The sequence below is a fragment of the Leptonychotes weddellii genome, chromosome 8 (genome assembly GCF_054177405.1).
Source record: "Leptonychotes weddellii isolate Sample4059 chromosome 8, ASM5417740v2, whole genome shotgun sequence".
NCBI lineage: Eukaryota > Metazoa > Chordata > Mammalia > Carnivora > Phocidae > Leptonychotes > Leptonychotes weddellii.
This window is the reverse complement of record NC_138376.1, coordinates 39,982,936-39,997,845: the sequence shown is the minus strand read 5'-3', so window position 1 is coordinate 39,997,845 and position 14,910 is coordinate 39,982,936. Positions and strand designations below refer to the sequence as shown.

Genomic DNA, 14,910 nt, shown 5'->3' with positions numbered 1-14,910 from the left:
AGGCCTGGGGAGTGAGAGAACGGTCTTCCCACTGAAGTTAAAGCGTGGCCAACCCGGAAAAAGAAGACAATCGGGGATTTTCAGTAAATGGCAGACAGGAGTCCCTCCAACTATTTTTGAAACTTTTCCGTAAGTTGGCTATATACACTTTAAAAAAGCAAGTAGAGGCGGCTTGGAGGAAGCGAGGAGAAGGGAGAGGCTGAGAAGAGCGAGGGAGGAGGGGCGGATGGCGGGCGGAGGGGGAGCGCGCAGCGGCAACACTTAGAAGCGCCCGGCTCCGGGGACCGGGGTCCGGGGTCCCGGCTCCGCCTCCCGCGGGCGCCGGGTCCCTGCGGCGCGTAGGTCCTCCGGGCTGTCCGGCCAGCAGGGCTAAAGGATGAGCGCGGGCTGGGGCTGGACGGCTCGCCGGCCCCCAGTTGCCGGTGCCTTTGGCAAGGGCTGGGGTTGGCGGGTTCTCACCTGCCTCCGCCCGGAAGCCGAAGTTCAAGTTGGGTGAACAGCGCCCTGCTCCGAGGCGAACCAGGGAGTCAGGTCAGTCCTCGGTTCATTGCATCTGCGCTGCAAGGACGTAGTGCAGGTTTTCAAATTTAACAAACTCCCTTTCCTCTAGGGACTGCCCGGAGGCCGTAACGTGGACAGTGCTGGGGGAGAGGGAGAGCAAACCTTGGGAGAAGGGACGAAGTAGAGCTGTTAGTAAAGGTGCTCTGGGGGCAGTGTCTTGATAAAAGCTTCAAACCGGAATGGGAAAAATAAAGTTCCTAAACTGTCCTCATCCATGTACCGCCCCCCCCTTTTTAAGGGGTGTGTTGCGGGGGGGGGGCAGGGGGCGTTGTGAGCACTCATTTTTCTTCCTTTCCACTTCCCACCAACCAATTAATAGCAACTTATTAGCAACAGAAAGACTTGCTCAAAGGTAGGCAATGGGATGCGCAGAAAATCAGCTGGAAACTCCTCTTGCCTCCGTCTCTCCTCGTGGGATCCAATGGGACCAGTCTATGACTGCTAAGGGGAACTTTAAATGGTTTGGGAAAAGACCTGACCTCTAAGATGGTAAGCTGAGTTAATGCTAACTAAGGAGGAAGCAAACTCACTAGACGCTCAGTTTTTAACATGTTAGGAGGAGATATTACTAAAGACTGATCGTGGAGATGTCTTATATCAAAGGCAATAGTAAGGCAGAGAGCACAGAATAGAAACTGACATTTCCTCTTGATCAATGGGGGTTGGCTAAGCTGTCATTTCCAAGTGGAAGATGCCAGAAAGTTTAGTAAGAGAGCAATTTTCCAGACAGGTGGACAGGGAATATACTATTAAAATGAGATTACAGTGAGCCCCAAGGTTGTGACAGTAACCAATAAACCACCCAGATAGGAGATAGGTTTAAGTACTACATGGAAGGATTCATCTAAGTCATAAGAGGCCCAAGTGCCAGAATGTTCAGTCTTGCCCAAGTCAAGAATTAGCCACCAATAGCAAGCAGAGACTTTCCATTTACAAACAGCCACCTAGGAAGGGATGAGTAATCATTGCATTTTCTTTCTCTAAGCTGCTGATCTAATAACCAAGGTGAAATGTAATCCCCTGTGCCTGTTGGAATTCCTAGCACATAATAAGGCTCAATAAATATTTGTGGAATGCATTGCTGAATTCATAACGTTTACTACATTATATTTCTTAGACTTTCTTAGAAACAAGCTCTGAGATGCAGTTTCAGCCATCTTAGCTGACATCTTACAGGATCTGGCCTTTTAAATTAGCCCAAAGGATGTTAGAGCAGCAAGGGACCTTAGGGCTAGGTGAGTCCACCCTATTTGCTTTACAAGGAGAGCACCTGAAACACACTGAGAGGTTGTAGCTTTCCTAGGTTCACACAGCCCATGGAGCTAGGACACAAGCGCTCCTAGTCCTGCCTAGGATGGACACCAGCTCTTAGAAAAAGATCAGCCCAAAGGACACATGATGTTATGGAAGTAGATTTTCATTAGGAAAAAAACATCAGGAAAGGCATTGCAGTGGTGTGTGAAGTCCTTAGCAGCCTCTCAGTTCTCAGAGGGTCATTATAAGTGATTTGGCAATGTGGAACTCTCCGATCTAGAACTATAAGTGCTAACATTAAAGCCTATTCTGTCTTGTGGTTGTTCATTCTGAAAACTCTAAGGGATACTTGATCTCTTTTTGTGCTTCTGTGAAGCAGGTCCTTCTTCATAATAAAGAAGTTGAAAATCAGGGTGAAATTTTTAACTAAAAGCCAGGTACCTGAGATTGAAATGGATCTTATCATCTTGCCCTCCAAAATATTAACTAATTAGTTCTTCAGGTGCTTCCTTGTGGGAGCACCAGATGATCAGGGCAAGTAAAACTGGCTGGTGAAGTTCTTTGTGGTCTTTTCAGGGTGACCTTTGATTTTAGTGTGTGGGAGGGGACTTTCTGTAGAATTTCACCAATGTGTTTGCTTTGTGAAGAGATTCAGAAGGCCAGGAGAAAGGAAAAGTCCTCTAGGAGGAGTGATTAAGAAGAAGTCTGTGAAGAAGAGAAGGCAAACTGATAGCCACACTAAGAGCCTAGTCTCATTTGCTCTGAGCTCTTTTATCCTGGCTCTTGTATTGCTGACTCAATCTGCAAGAAAAAGAACGGAAGTTGCTAATGTGTGGGTTACACAGATGAAATTACATTTGTTACATCTAGTTCATAATGGCAGGCCTGATATTCATCAGCTAACTCAACCCTGAGCTTCCTGGTGCCCACACCTACCTGGGGGATAAGAATTTCATTGACCATCATTAGGAAAGGCATACACACCTACACATCACTCTGCCTAACTCGGCTCAGTGGCACCCACAACCCCCAAAGCATGCTCCATGAGTCCAGCCCAGGGGGTGCCGCAGCTTGTTACACAAGCCACCCTGCAAATGGGAGCCATTGTTGCCATGCTTGTGGCTGAGAGTGAAGAGGCTGACAAGGAGGCTGCCCTGGCCGAGGCCATGCAGGTCCACCTGAATGAGGCTGTCCTCCATACCTGGAGAACCCACGCAGTCATCCACTTTCTGCTCAGAAAGCCCAGTCCCTTGGAAGATGAGCATACAGGACTGGGGCTCTCCCTACACAATCTCCTCTTTGGCAGGAACTCCAAGCAGACAGACTTAGCCTTCACAGATGGAGGCAAGCCTTCTGAATGTCTCGGGAGACATTTTACTGTATCTGCAAAAAGCTGGCGCTGAATCTTCAAAGGGAAGCCACCCATAGGAAGCTACCTTCCTCTGTGCCTCAGAAAGTAGCCATTGGAATGTATCTGCTGGCCTCCCCGATGCCTCCAGGCTGTGTGGCTGAGCTCTTTGAAGTGGGCAGATCTAGTGCTGGGTGTGCCGTTCTGTGCTACCTTTCGACACCTCCAGGAAAACCAGCCTGACTTGGAGGAGGTCATGGAGAGGTTCTGGACCAAGTATGGCTTCCTGATGTGTCCTGGGGCTACTGGAGGCACACATTTCGAGGTGATAAAAAGCCAAGCAACTGGACTATCCAAACTATCCAAACAGGCATCGGTATAGTACTTTTCAGTAATTCTTCAAGCTGTGGTTGGTCTTGATCTTCATTTCAGCCAAGCGTTTGTTGGCCGCCCAGGATCCAGCCATAATTCACATGTATTGCAGGGAAGTCATTTTTGCCCTGGGGAGATGCAGGCACTCTCTTACCCCCCAACCAAAAAGAAATGGGGAAAGCCTTAAGGCCATAAAGCTCATCTTTATGGGTGAATAGAATACCTTCTCCATCCATCAGTGGCTGACATCCATCAGTGGCTGACAGCCTCATAACACCAAATCATCACTCTCTAGGAGCTGTGTTTCAATGAGCAGCTCTTGGCTTTCATGAGCTCTTTCGTGGAGCAAGTCTTCAGGCAGTTGGGAGGCTGGTGACAGCGTCTCCAGGGTAAGGCATTATGTCAGGCCCAGCGCGTCTATGATGTGGTCACTGGCTGCTGCTGGCTCCATAATCTGGGTATCCACTGAGGCGAGGTCTTCTGCCTGGAGTGGGACCAGAGCCTCCACCCTTGCTGTGGCATGGAGCCTGCCATGCAAACAATAAGGCCCTAAGGCAGCTGGAGTTCCAGGTGGGTCAGGTCATCAGTTGACACCTGGTAGTCCAAACCCGGCCAATTCAGAGTGATGACTATCCACCCTGCTTTTTCACTTGAATTTCTCCTTTAGGCCCTCTTCTTTCCCCATTAAGCTTCCCCTCTCCCAGAGGATAAAGTACTGCCATTAATGTCTGTAACCCTCCAAAGATGCTGTATCTTTTTATAAAGTGCCTGGAAAGGGCATGCAGGCTGGTCATCACCAGAGAATAAGAACAAATTGCCTGCACAAGAAATTTATTTCAGGTGTGTGGCTGACTTACCGCCTGAGCAGTTTAGAGTGGCAGACCTGCTCACCGGCTGGTCCTGCTTAAAATTTCCTTAGTGCTGCTTTTTTAAAAAAAATTTTTATTGTTATGGTAATCACCATACATTTTAGTGCTGCTTTTGTCATCCATAAAGGCATAACGCATTTTCATATACATTTACACTTGTACACACACACCTATGCTGTTCAAATAATAATAAACCAATCCTGTTCAAATAATAATCTGTACTGATTTCCTATTGCTCCTGCAACAAATTGCCACATCTTGGTGGCTTACAACAAATTTATTATCTTGTAGTTCTGGAGGTGAGAAGTCTAAAATTAGCCTCAGTGTGCTAGAGTCAAGGTGTAGCAGGGCTATGCTCCTTCTGAAGGCTCTGGGGGAGAGTTTGTTCCTTGCGTTTTGCAGCTTCTGGAAACCACCTGGATTCCTTGGCTTGTGGCCCCTTTCTCCATCTTCAAAACCAGCCACAGAGCATCTTCTCTCCTTTCTAACCTCTGCTTCTGTTGTCACATCTCCATCCTGCTTCTCTTGCGCTCTGAAGTCCCTTCTATGTCTAAGAGTCGATGATTCCATGTTCCCCAACTCCTAGAAAGTGCTCACAACTAGGAGAGGACAGAGGTGTGCTGAAGTTGCCCAGGGATCCTTTAAGGCATGAAGTCATCTCTCAACCACTCTCTGCTGGGCAGTGCATGTACTGTTGAGATCATTCATTCACTAAAAGTTTTATGTGCCTACTATGTACTGGGCACTAGGTACACAAAAGGGAAAAAGATCCAGTCCTTGTCTTCAAGAATCCTAGTGGGATAAAAAGCCAAGCAACTGGACAGTTAACACAAAGTAAGAGAGCTGTCATGAGGAGATAAGACCTCGGCATATGGCTGTAGAAGAGGGGCAGCAAATTGAGTAGACCAATATGAGTTTGCCCTTGAGCTGGGTGATAAAGGACAAGCATGGCTAGAAGGAGCTCCAGGAAGTGGGGCCTGCAGAAGGCACAGGGGTGAAAGCAGTGTGGTGCTCCAGAAGAGTTGCAGGTAGTTCTGCAAGCTAGAGTCCAGAGTAAGGTGGAAGTGTGGGACGGCAGGGGCGGCGGGGGTGGGGCGGGGGTGGGGTGGGGGGGTGGTAAGGGGGGCACTGCATGCCATGCTAAGGAGGTTGAACTTCCGGTGAGCCAAAAGGAATCACTGACAGAATTAAGCAAAGGGTGACACGATCACACGATCAGTTTATCCTTTTTTTTTTAAGATGTTATTTATTTATTTATTAAAGATTTTATTTATTTATTTGTCAGAGAGAGACAGAGAGCAAGAGAGCGTACAAGCAGGGGGAGCAGCAGGTAGGGGGAGAAACAGGCTCCCCACTAAGCAAGGAGCCGATGTGGGACTCTATCCCAGGACCCTGGGATCATGACCTGAGCAGAAAGCAGACCGACTGAGCTACCCAGGCATCCCTATTTGTTTATTTTAGAGAAAGACAAACAGAGTGGGAGAAAGGGCAGAGGGAGAGGGAGAGAGAATCTCAAGCAGACTTTCTGCTGAGCGAGGAGCCCAGCTGGGGCCTGATCTCCTGACCTGAGCCAAAATCACCCTTAACCAACTGAGCCACCCAGGCCCCCCTCAGTTTAGCCTTTTAAAAAGATAATCCTTGGTTATACTTAACTAATGAATCATTGAACATTATCAAAAACTAATGATGTACTATTGGCTAATTGAATTTAAATTAAAAAAATTCAATTATGTGATCTTAAAAAAAAGCTAATCCTTAGTAGCACAGAGGGATGTATTAGAGGGGGAAGAAAGAGGGCAGGAGAATCAGCTAGGAAATCAGCGGGGAATATCTGAAAGCTGGAGGCTGAACTGTACTGCTGTGTGTGTGTGTGTGTGTGTGTGTGTGTGTGTGCGCGCGCGCGCGCGCCTGTGTGTAGGGGTGGGTGGAGGGCACTTTATCAGATTATCCAGAAAGTTCTGCTTTGTTTAGCATCCACCTTCTTCTACTTGTGATTGGCCATTGTAGCTTACTGGATGATGGAGCTGTCCATTCTCTGGGTTGGGTTAAATCGAGGGACTCCGGAGATGTAGTTTCTGCCGCTGCCCTGACCCTTCAGCAGTTTTCTACAGGCAAGTATCTTCCCTCCCCTCCCAGAGTCCTCTTCTACCCGCTGAGGCTCACCCACCCACAGAGGCTGGAGCTGGCAAGAGAGAGAGGCAAACTGCGGACTGGAATTCTGTAGAGCTGGAGGAGGAGCCTCGGCTCCTCCAGCTTTAGAAATGTAGCCAGACATTCCCAAACCCAGCTGTGATTTTGCTTGTGTTTACCCTGTACCGCCCCTCCCCCCTTCTCCATTTTTCTCTCCTTCCCTCACATAATTTCCTGGAAGTGAAAAACCTCACAGTTGTCTGTGTGGAGGGTGGGGTGGTGGGTGGGGGGGATTTTAGGGTGGACCATGAGTATATCATGAGTATATGAGAAAGCTCTACTAGTTAAAAAGTGTAATTTAAAACAAAGTTTTGAATAGTCTTTTAAAAAAGTCTCTTTTAAGATTTACGGGTCACCTTGTGGGGAGGTGATAGGTAATTTGTAAAAGGAAGCCTTTGTTTTGGTTGAGGGACATGAGGAGATAGGGCAGAAGTTTAGTTAAAGGCTGGTCTTAGGGCCCCAAGAATCCTAAGCAACTGGCACCAGTGACCAGTGGAGAGGGGGTGGCATTCAAACATTGGACGAGAAGAGTAAACCACACTTCAGGCCCATCTTTAGCTTGCCCCTGCACTCTACCAAGAGATTACAGCTGGGGGTCTGTTGAGATCGAGGTAAGCTTTGGGTGAAGCCTAAACTTGGAAAAGTTCTGGACTGGGAAGTCCATCTCCTGGGACCCCATGGTCTTGGAACCTCTTCAGGTCTTAACTTCTTTTTTTTTTTTTTTTAAATATTTTATTTATTTATTTGAGAGAGAGAGAATGAGAGAGAGAGAGCATGAGGCGGGGAGGGTCAGAGGGAGAAGCAGACTCCTCGCTGAGCAAGGAGCCCGATGCGGGACTCGATCTAGGGACTCCAGGATCATGACCTGAGCCGAAGGCAGTCGCTTAACCAACTGAGCCACCCAGGCGCCCCCAGGTCTTAACTTCTTTCTCTGTAACATGAGAGAGCTGCACTAAAATTAGCAAGTTTGCTTGTAGCTCTAGTACTGCATCACTTCTGGTGTGAAAATGCCATTGTTCTTGCTCATTGTAGACCCAGCAGCATTCTCTGAGGCCTCAAAAAGTTTATGACGATCAGAGTTGGTTCCAGTTCCTGGGTGGAGACTTACCAGCTAGGTGGCAGGAAAGGACGAGGGAAGGGGGCCTGCTTCTCCTGTCCCCTGCCATTCTTAACTTTCTGGAACCAAGGAAGGCAGGTACCTACCCAGAGGCCTGGGTCATGGTGACAGCATGGCCCTGGGCAGAGGAGGGAATTGAGCAATTGAGCAGAGGTTGAGATCATCAAAGATACAGAAGGAGAGACGTTTCACCAATGGTTTTACTATCATTTGGTAAAAAAGCATCAAAGGTAACCCTCTTACCTCCAGGAAAAAGGACAAGTCTTTTCAGGGAGTTTGAGAATATCCACTAAAACACCCACCTCCAAGGATTAGTTGGAGATGGCTGGAGAGGAGCATTTATGAGGTAAGTGTGTGTGTGGAGCTCCTACTCTCTGCATAGTAACTGTAAATGAGATACTAAAGATGCTTTGAGACACTTAGGCCTAAAATAGGCAGTATTCCTGCTTATGAAGACTAAAAAAAAAGTCAAATACAAAAGGCTTACCACAATACCACACAAAAAAAGAATGTTTCAGGATAGGCTCAGGCAACTGTCCCCCTCAGCCCACTCTGTGCTTTAGGGAGGAAGAGGAGTTGGCCTGTGTTTGCTGGTGGGAGACTCTTACTACCACCACCATATGTCACCTGCCATGCCCAAGGCAGGGGGCTGCAGTTGGGTTGGCAGAGACTCATTTCCAGGACTATTCTACATTTGGACAAGGGAATGAGGAGCATGGCTTTCTCTGAAGAGCCTACTGATCCCTAATTTGCGCCAGAATCACAGAGGCCTTACTGGATCACATCGAGGTGATCTCTAGCCTCACCTGATTACTCTTCCTGTTCGTTTTCTTTCTAGTGGTAATTATTCATTTGTAGTTTTATCTAATGACTATCTTCCCCTTTAAATAATAAGGTCCATGAACGCAAGGATGATGTGTATTCTTTTTTATTGTGGTAAAAAAAATCCTAAAACCTCCCATCTTCACTATTATTAAGTGTACAGTTCAGTAGTGTTAAGTATATCTACATTGTTGTGAAATAGACCTCCAGAACCTTTTCATCTGGCAGAACTGAAATGCTATACCCAGCAAACAAGAACTCCCCTTCCCCTCACCTCAGCCCCTGGTCACCACCATTCTGCTTTCTGTATGTGTGAATCTGTTTCAGATACCTCGTATAAGCGAAATCATATAACATTTGTCCTTTGGTAATCGGCTTATTTCACTTAGCACAATGTCCTCCAGGTTCATCCATGCTATAGCAGGATGTCCTCCTTTTTAAGGCTACATTGTATTCCACTGCATTTATAAACCACATATTGTTTATCTATTCATCCACTGATGGACATTTATTTTGTTCCAACCTCTTGGCTACTGTGAATAATGCTGCAATGAACATGGGTATGCAAATATCTCTTTGACATCCTGCTTTCAATTCTTTCAGATCTATATCTAGAAGTAGGATTGCTACATCATATGGTAGTTCCAGTCTTAATTTTTTAAAACTGCCATACTGTTTTCCTAAGATGATGTACATTTTTATCACTAATGAATACCATACCCTGTATTTAAGATAATGCCTAGGCATAAAGTAGACCTTCAAACGTCTCTTGAATGTATGAATGATAACAAAAGGGACGTGGGGTTAACAAGAAAACAGACCTAAGCCTCACCACCATGGCCTCTCCTGGCTGAGGCCTGATTATAATTATTAGAAGCCCTGATCTAGAGGCTTGTCCACCCTTTGCTATGGGGCTGAGACAGAATGAAACATAAGGAGAAAACCTAAAACACTACCTGCTTTCAAATCAAGATCTTTTTATTAAAATCCCAAGTTTCTTTGCTTCTTATTCATCTTTTTATCTACTCCTTTCCTCCACTTAATTTTTAAATTTCTTCTAAAAGAAAAAGGAGGAAAAAGAAGCAAGAATCCAAGTCCCAGTGGAGAAATCTTCCCAAAGTCCTGAGTACCTGGGTATGGCAGAAGCTGTGGTCTGTGGTCTCCTTCCTGGCGCAAGTGGCCTAGAGAGGACCTTAGGAGGGCTACTCTCTTATGGACTAGGTGTGCTAGTGTGACTCCTCTGGCCAGCTGGACCAGGGCTGCCCTGTGGGTATTGTGCTGTTCTAGCTGAGCAGCTGGCTCCTAGGCCAGTTCTCTGACCAGGCACCTGTGCCCTGTCATTTCGGCTACAACGGTGGCAACAGCAGTCTGATGGCGCCCGAGGGTCCTGGCTGTGCTGGAGCTTCTGTGTTTGGCCCACCTCTGCTCCAGGGTATACTGTGGACACCCCTGGAATATTTGGGGCTGCTGACGGGAGTCTTTCTGGGAGGCTGGTTTCTGTCTGGAGACTCTGGACTCCTCTGGAATTCTGCTGGAGAAAGAAATTACAGCTGCTCTCTTCATCCCATTCTTTCCAGGCCCCAGCTTTAAGACTGTAAAAGATGACCATGATGACCAATTATCAACTACATTTAAGGCAAGAGCCAGTTAAAAGCCGGTGGAGGGATCACTGGGCTTGAGTTCTACTGTCAGCCTTAACATTGACTGGCAGCGGCACCTTCTGCAAATTACTTTCCTCCGGCTAGGTGTCCTCATCTGTAAAATGCTAGGGTTTAAGACAGTCTCCAGCCATCCCTTACAGCCTTAACATGCTGACCCCATCACCTCTAGTGACACCATGCTTTCTTAAATTTTTAGGTGCTCCTTTGAGGGGATCCCAACTTTTATCATTTATGACTTCCTTCTCCACCCAGTCTCATGTCATGGGGGAAGTAGGCTGGAATGAATCCCTTTCCTTTCTTTACAACACCCAGTGGATGATGGGATAGTCAGGGTGGACCACACCGAGGCCAGCTAACATGAAAGGCCCTGTACTCTGTTTCTACCTCTCTTGCAGATATGCTGGAATGGCAATAGGTAAGGGACAATGTTATCGAGGAAAGAACTCCCAGAGAAGCCCCCACTGCTGTAGAATTTGCTACGGCTGCTGCTTTTTGTGTTCCTTTAGCTGATAATCTCCAGGGAGATTATCAGGGATGTGCCCAGTACAACAGATGATACTGGGGAGGTTTCAAGACAGGAGAGCTTGCTAATGTTGTAGGCCCTTGTACTCTGCCCTGCTTTGCTCAGGTTAGAGCCTATGGCAGAGAGGGAAAGAACCTACAGAGAGCGTTCACTCACCCAGATGAACCAGAGACGCCAGACCTGCCCAGGACCCAGCAAGACTGGATGTGAGGTGAGGAGTTTCCTTGGCCAGCCACAGGCACCCCAATCTGTTGAAGGGGAAAGGTAAGTATGTAACTACTGTCTTGGGCCCTCTTGAGGCAAACAGTAGGCTTCCTCTAAATAAGCCAGGGTTGCACTGCCCACTGTCTGTCTCACTGCAGTGTGCAATTATCTGAGCTACATTCAGCCTTCTTATTGGCCTCTGCTTCACCCTGGCTTCTGAACGGCTCGCTGCTGAAAGACCCTGGCTGGCCAATAAGCAAGCAGGCCTGAGGCAGGGCCAGTTACCCTCCAATAGACTGTTTGCACAAACATCTTTGTAGGAAAAGCCCTTCGATGGCAACCAAGCAGAACAGACCTATTCCCACAGCACAGATGACAGAAATATCTTGCCGGCCAGACTGCTGTCTCTGTTAAGATAGTACCACCCATAGCTGTAAGGAACAGCTGATTTGTCTTGAAAAGAGAGACTGTTATCATGAAGACCAGGGCTGCCTTTGGGAAGCCAGGGTTGGGAGTGAGAAGGTGGTTGGGGGACCCACACTTCCGCTTGGGACACAGGGGAGGAAGGACATGAACACTAGGTGTCAGGAACTGCCACATCCCTCTCCTTTATCCTCTTGACTGTGGCTCCCTGTCACGGTTCCCACAAAGGAAAAAAGTCAGGTTCAGGACTCTGTGGCACTCCTGGGACACCCCCAGAACATCTCCATTTCCAGACATTGCTCCCAGTCTATCTCCCTTGTCTTCCTGAGAAAGCACTCTGTGGGCCACCTAGAAGTTGTTTTGAGTGTCCCAGCTTAGAGCTGGACAGAGGTTTAAAGGTTTTAAATTCTGAGAGTCTGAAAGAGGACCCAGGAAGGCGGTAAGGCAAAAGAGAATGGCTTGGAAGGCTTAAACAAGAAGACAGGAAATCACTTAAGATCTGAAGTTGTGTATTCACCGTTAAGTCATTCAGTAAGACCTACTCTGTCAGACATGTGCTAAGCACTCAAAGTAAGAAGTGGAATAAGACATGGTCCAGTGGGGGAGATAGCTATGTAAACAGTAACTGCAATACAATGAAAGGAGCGCTAATAGAAAAATGCCAAAGCAATGAGGTGAGATCATTCCATCCTACTTTCTTTCTTTTTATTTTTATTTTTAAGATTTTATTTATTTATTTGAGAGAGACAGAGAGAGACATGAGTGGAGAGAGGGAGAAGCAGACTCCCCCCTGAGCAGGGAGCTCAACCTGGGACTTGACTGTAGGACCCTGAGATCATGACCTGAACCAAAGTCAGACACTTAACCTGACTGAGCCACCCAGGTGCCCCCATCCTGCTTTCTTCTATAGGGATATGTGGGGGGTGGCTCCCATGTGAGCAAAGTGGATCAGTAGCCCTCTACCATAACTCTTTCTCCTTCCCCACTCCCTCCCCCATTCTTTTCCTTTTCTTCTCTCTCTTCTTTCTTCCTTCCCCACAGCATCCAATAGCTCCCAAGAGTACTCACTCATCCCACTAAGAGAAACAACGTTAGTAAGTTGCTGACCCCTGTCCTAAGTAAACAGAACTTTCCAGTGGAATTGGGTTATCTAGCTCCTTAGTCCTCTGGTGTGAGGAGGGCTCATTATGTTAGATTATTATTTTGTGGATGAAGTTTCCTAAGTGACAAAAATCAAGTTCGAGTCCTAAGATCTAAACCAGTCAGAGAGAAACAATCCAATACAGAGAAAAGAGGAAAGTATCTGGATGGATGTGTTTCTTTTGAACTTGAGTTTTTATTTATGAAAAAATAAGAGTTTAAAACTATTATCAGTTTCAAACAATATAGTCTGAAACCCAGGTACTCACCACCCACATTTTATAGGTTGACACTATCATATTTGCTTCAGATCTTTTCTTAAAAATATTTAGATTCAACTAAAGATCCACTCCCTTTCCTTTGCCCCTCCTCCTGAAGAAATCACTCTCCTGAAGTTGGGTTGTGTCATTCATTCCCATGCATATTGTTATACTTGACATATTTTTGTGTTAATAAAAATAAATACTAATAGTTTATATGTTTTGAAACTTTACATAAAAGGTTTAATACTGTACATATCTTTTGCTACCTGATTTTTTTTTACTCAATATGCCCTTGGTATATGAGGTTCCATTAAAATTCTGTACTCTCATTGTAAGAAGAAACTGGTATATTTCTTATTTATTTCTATCGTATTTGTTATGCTTTCTATTTATCATGCTTTTCTTTGATTTCTTTTTTCCATCTCTTTTTCCTACCTTCTGTGTATCAACAGTGTTTTCTTTATTCTTCTTTCCTTCTACTACTTTGGAAATGATACATTCTATTTCAATTTTTCTAGCTTCTATCCTTAAATCTTTAATATAACTGCCTCCAAAATGTCCCTTCTCTTTCCAAACAAAGACCTTAGACTATTTAACTTTGATCTGCTCTAGCCACTTACCATGTTACTATTATGTAATGCTGTGCTGTCTAACATGGTAGCCATTACCCACATGTAGGTACTTAAGTTGAAATTAATATTAAATATAATTAAATTTTTTCTTGGTTGCATAGCCACATTTTAAGTGCTTCATAGCCACATGTGGCTAATGGCTACCATATTGGACAGAGCAGATATAGAACATTCCCATCATTATAGAAAGTAGTATTGGACAATGCTAGTTATTTATATCTACTTTTAACCCTCTCCAAATTAATTGTTATTAGTAGTAATGATTTTTAGAGTCAGTATTTCTTTAGATTTACCTTTGTGTTTACCAATTTCTTTACTCACCTTTGTTTTTTTCCTTACTTTTGTATTTAATTTCCTTCCTTCTGAAATTATCCTAAGGAGTCCGCTATGGACTGAATTGTGTCCTCCCCACAATTGATATGCTGAAGCCCAACCCCCAGTGTGATTGTATGTGGGGATAAGGTCTTTAGGAGATAATTAAGGTTAAATGAAGTTATAAGGGTGGGGCTCTAATCCAATAGGACTGATGGCCTTATTAGAAGATGTTCTGTAGGGATAGATGTTTTTGTGATTTGTCCCGCATAACTGACCACCTGGACCTGCATATACACAGGCAGGCTAAGGAATGTAGTTTGTGAGACTTGTGCTGTGTGAATAACCTTGGGAGCTTAGTTGTTTGAAATATATGATCTGGCCTCCAGGTCAGAACTGGCCCTTCTGTTCTGGATGCCGAGAGCTACAAATCTTGTCTCCCATCCCCTCCTGCTCCAGGCTGGGTTGGGCCCCTGGAATGGAATCCAGGAGGGGAGGCAGATACACATAGCCCAGGTTCCTTGAAAATATAGAAACATGATAACATAGAAAATACAGCTTGCTCCAAACTGCACGTAGGAACAAATGGTTTAATTTCAAACCCTGTTATTTGCCATATAAATATGGCCTTATGGGGATGATCAGTTGGAAGTCTCACCTGAGGGGAGGATGCTCTGCCCAGGCCTCTCAATCAGGACTCCAGCCTGGCTGTTTCCATGGGGCTGCCCCAGCTAATGACGTTGGATGTTGTAGGTACCCGATTTGATGTAATTTTGCCTTATTCTCATTTCTTGCTGGATATTACCTTTATCTATGCGTAGATTCCTTTCTTCTTCTGTTTCTACTAGGTTTCTATAATAATGTTTTCTTTCCTTTTTCAAACCAAAATATGGCTGTTGTGAATCTTTTGTTTAGAACAGAAGAGGAAGAGAGACCCTTCTTTCCCTCTCTCTCTCAATCTCTTACTCTCTCTCTCTGAATAGGCTTATAGGAAAGGTCATGTGAGGACTCAGCAAGAAGGTGGACATCTGAAAGCCAGAAAGAGAGCTCTCACCAGAAACCGAACCCTGCTAGACCTCTATCTGGGACTTCAGCCTCCAGAACTGGGAGAAATAAGTTTCTACTGTTTCAGCCATCTAGTCTGTGATATTTTGTTATGGCAGCCCTAAAACACAAATATAGAGTCTGCTCAATAAAGGTCTCAAGTGTTATTCTGAAA

General features: G+C 45.6%; 2 long non-coding RNA genes across 2 annotated transcripts; both read left to right on the top strand.

Annotated features, from left to right (window-relative positions):
- Positions 1-244: 244 nt before the first annotated feature.
- On the top strand, positions 245-1,639 carry LOC145723010 (uncharacterized). Its single transcript, XR_014147709.1, has 2 exons — positions 245-531; positions 611-1,639. It is a non-coding gene; the product is annotated as an uncharacterized LOC145723010 (long non-coding RNA).
- A 5,189-nt stretch (positions 1,640-6,828) lies between these two features.
- On the top strand, positions 6,829-14,910 carry LOC115937579 (uncharacterized). The gene is made up of 3 exons (XR_004072844.2): positions 6,829-7,292; positions 7,510-10,981; positions 14,675-14,910. It is a non-coding gene; the product is annotated as an uncharacterized LOC115937579 (long non-coding RNA).